Source organism: Cyprinodon tularosa, unplaced genomic scaffold, assembly GCF_016077235.1.
Source record: "Cyprinodon tularosa strain WSP-4 unplaced genomic scaffold, ASM1607723v1 ctg1577, whole genome shotgun sequence".
In the NCBI taxonomy this organism is placed as follows: Eukaryota; Metazoa; Chordata; class Actinopteri; order Cyprinodontiformes; family Cyprinodontidae; genus Cyprinodon; species Cyprinodon tularosa.
Genome location: NW_024038413.1, coordinates 26,012 through 30,000, shown reverse-complemented (window position 1 = coordinate 30,000; position 3,989 = coordinate 26,012).

Below are 3,989 nucleotides of genomic sequence, written 5' to 3'. Positions count from 1 at the left end.
TGGCATCAAGACAATTATTCTTATTGCCACTTTGCCAGACAGGACACTGTAAAAAAAAAAAAAAAAAAAAAAAAAAAAAAAAAAAAAGCTTAGTTTATTCCCCTCCACAGGTTGATGATTTTGTTGATGGGGTTGCTAGTTCTCTGCGTACTGCCTTAGACAACGCAGCTCCTTTAAAAATTAAAACCGTTAAAAATAGAAAGCTTGCTCCTTGGTTTAATGCAGAGCTGCGTACTTTGAAGCAAAATGCTAGGAAACTGGAGAGAAAATATCGCTCCACAGGCCTGCGGGAGTCCTTCCTAGTCTGGAAAAATGGTTTACTGCTGTATAAGAGGACCCTTTGTAAAGCAAGAGCAGCATACTTCTCCTCATTAATAGAGGAGAATAAAAATAATCCTAGATTTCTTTTTAATCCAGTTGCCAAACTCACCCAGAGCCATAGCTCTGTTGAACCGTCCATTCCACCTGCTCTTAGCAGCAATGATTTTATGGGATTCTTTATAAATAAGATTAATCTTATTAAAAATAAGATCATTAGCACTCTTCTCTCTATGATGGGTTTATATCTGGAGGGTGGGGCAGCATCTGAGGTAGCTATAGAATCTGAACCGGGTTTAGAATGCTTTGATCCAGTTGAACTTTCAGAGTTAGCAAGACTATTGTCGTCATCTAAGCCTTCAACTTGGATGTTAGATCCAGTTACAACCAGGTCATTTGTTCACGTTAATGACAAATGCTTAAAGGTTACCTGTGGAGTACCACAGGGATCAGTGCTAGGACCAATTCTCTTTACTTTATACATGCTACCAATCGGTAGAGTTATTAGACAGCATGGGATTAATTTTCAATGTTATGCTGATGATACCCAGCTTTATCTGTCTATAATCCAGATGAAGCTAACTGTTGGAGTAATTATGTATAAGATACTTAATGTTTGTTCTTATGATGTATAATGTGTGACATATTACTGTTCCAGAGAGGTGGTGCACAAGCAGTATAGGTCAACTCTCAGGAAGTATTGCTCAAGCTTAACGAATCAGGAGGTTCTCGGACCATTTGGCCGCGAGACAGTTAAATGCAAATTGACCTGTTCACTGAGGCTGCAAATTGAATTGTATTTCTTGTTTCCTATTCCTTTAGCGCAACCTCAGCTTGTGTAACTAGGGACCCCCCTCTGACTTTAATAAATAGCGAGGAGAAAGACTGGCAGAGTGGGGTGGAGATGTACCTGCACGGTCTCTTCCTACTCTCCTCGAGAGTAAAAACAATTTTGACTCTGTGCCTTTCTTTCATTGTTTTACAGTGTTTTAGGTGTTAGACCCGACACTAACCCATTACATAGATTACAGGCATGTCTGATTACATAAAGATTAGATTAGATTAGATGAGCTTTATTGATCTCACAGCGGAGAAATTCACTGGTCACATATTGGCATAGTAATTAAAGAGGGTGCAAACAAGGAGGAAAAGGTGCTTTAAGAATAAACCAGCAAGCACTGTATATACAGTATATCAAGATAACAATAAGAATTAAGGTGCAAGTGTACATGTATCACACAATGGAAAAAAATAAGATATAATAAATAGAAGATAAAAAATACAAGGAAGTAACACAGAGATTTGAGGTGTCATATGTACAATCAGGATTGCTTATATACAGGTGGATTGACTTTTACATTAAAGTGTAGTAGGTAAGGAACAACGGTGAGGTATTGATAAGACTATTATATTCACATATATTGCATAGAGTATTGCACAGTCAATAAATAAAAAACTATAATATAGTTGCACAGTGGTTGTTACAAACCTGGATGACTCTTAACTTTCTGCTTCTGAATGCAGACAAAACAGAAGTTATAGTCTTTGGACCAGAGTCTCTGAAAAAGAAGCTGATTAGTCAGTCACTTCATTTGGATGGGATTAAACTGATTTCAGATAATAAAGTAAAAAATCTTGTTGTTTGAATGAAGCAATTAAACTGCTAAAGTTAAAGCTGTTTAACAACCACAGATGTTTATCACTGAAAACTGGAAGACCAGTATTTTAAAAGAATCCATTTGCATGCAGCTGATATATAAAATGATAATATTTGGGTTTGTCCAACCTTTGTATAAGAGGCTATAATTAAAGGATGAAAGAGCTCTTAGAGAATTAGAGCTGATCTTTTAAATACAAATCAAACAGTTTATCCCTTTAAAGTATTTTTCCTTTGTAAAATATCCTTGTTTTGTTCTGTACACTCGGTTTCTCTTGGAACAACATACTAAACAAAAAGCTCCACCCCTCCTCTTCCCCTTCAGAGCAGCGAGGACAAAGCGGCTAAATTCTAGATGGTGAGAGAAGGAGTTTCATCCACAGCCACCTGCTAAGTCCTTCTGAAGGATGCAGAGACTTCAGATCCTTTGGACTGTATTCATAGATCTGGGAACTCAGAGATGATTGTCTCAGCAAGCAGAAAACTAACACGTTGCAGATCAAACCGCTACGTTTAAAAGCATAAAAAGTGAACTAGGTCTGATCAGAATCAGGTTTATTACCATTGTTAGTGAAGGAGTTCACAAACTAGGAATTTTTTATGGTACAATCGTGCAACATGAAACATATAATATGGAATAGGTAAATAAAATTATAAAAATATCTAAAACACTGTGGGTATAAGGCATGCAATAAAATAGGCTAATATATACACTTAAGATAAAAATATGGATAAAAAATATAAAAAGTAAAATAGCATCTTAGAAGGAGTGCAAATAGAGCAGCGTAAATCCAGTGATGGGCAGTAGCGCCGCTACATGTAGCGAAGCTATTAGTTTAACTACATTTTCCAGTAGCTTGACCGTAGCGTCGCTGCTTTATTTATCAAGTAACTTTCCAGTAGTGACGTTATTATTTTTATCAAGTAGCGACGTAGCGTCCACAAACGCTACAAAATCCAGGGCAAAACTAAGTAATGAAACCAGGTTTTCTATTTTGAAACAACAATCAGTTATTCGTTGGACGTTCATGCATGAGCCTCTATTCTGCCTCTCCTGTCTGAAACATGCGTACTGCAGTGGAACTCAATGAATGACACCCGCAGACACAGGATGGAGGAGGAGACAGGAGCAGAGCGCCTTATCTTCAGACATTTTGAAACTTGTTGAATCCTCTGATAAAAAGTACGTGTTCAAATTTGGGTTCTTGGCCATAGAGAGCTCATGTGGCCAAGACTAGCCATTTGTTTTACACAGCCAAACACTCATTAAAACAAGCAACTGCAGTCAATTTTTTTAAATAAAAATGAGAAAAATAATCAGCTTTAACTTTATTGGTGCCTTTAATTTCCAGATAGTTCAATCTGATGAGTGCCACTAAGATATTCTCATTAGAGAGCAGTAGCCAAACTTAGATATTGTATTTTCATGGCCTAATTTACCAGACAGGATGTTTACATAAATCTGTTTTAAGGCTTATTTGCACAGATAAGATTTTTTTTAGGTATGGAGGAACAGCTCTAACCTGACAACAGCCAGATGCATGTCTCACTCCGCCTAGCTCCACTCACATACATCTGGGAACCCGCCATAGGAATTGCCTTTACTGAAGGCTGGGCCTTATCAAAACTCCTTGCATATGATTGGATAAGCCACTTGTCTGTCATCTTTATTGACGTGCTATTTCAACCACTCACACCGAAGCTAACCCGTGACGCTGTGAGAGGAGGAGCCATTTGGTAGATCAAGCTCTTGCCAAATCCGGTCGGGAGAAGGGCGAAAACATCGTTTCCACCAACAAAAGCCTTCAAAGCCGTTCTCTGATGTTCTTTTAATGAAACAATATCAGATAGATTGGACAACACAGAAGAAAAAGCAGCATCAATGCTAACGCTTGCTTCCTCAATGCGAGCCGCCATTGTTGTTGGAATCTCACGGTCGCTTCTCCCCTCCAGGACACACCCACCCTGCGTCCTGATTGGACAGACCATAAATTCGGTTGGGGAAATCACTTTC